We start from the raw sequence: 369 nt of genomic DNA, 5'->3' as shown, positions 1-369 counted from the left end.
ATGCAATGAAGACTAGCTATTCAGCCATAACAACCATGTACCATAAATCCAACAAAGGAATAACCAAACCTGAAAATACCAGTCTTACCATGAAATAAAACAACGAAAATATGGCAGGTATTTTAAAATCGCTTCGTGTTTCCATCGAGAGGCAGATCGCTCCACAGGGAAATCAGTATCACCTTTGCCCATTTACTGTGTTAGGGGAAAGTGTAAACACGTATTTTACTTGTCCTTTGTAGTTATAGCTTACACCAAGAATAATTACCGCAGGGAACATGCCTTCAAGAATATGCAAATTTTCTTCTGCATGTCGACAAAGGGTTTTTGAAATTCGTTATTCTTCAAGCTTTTTACATGGCCCTGTGC

This window comes from Penaeus monodon, chromosome 19, assembly GCF_015228065.2.
Source record: "Penaeus monodon isolate SGIC_2016 chromosome 19, NSTDA_Pmon_1, whole genome shotgun sequence".
Taxonomy (NCBI): Eukaryota; Metazoa; Arthropoda; class Malacostraca; order Decapoda; family Penaeidae; genus Penaeus; species Penaeus monodon.
This window is presented reverse-complemented; position numbering follows the sequence as displayed.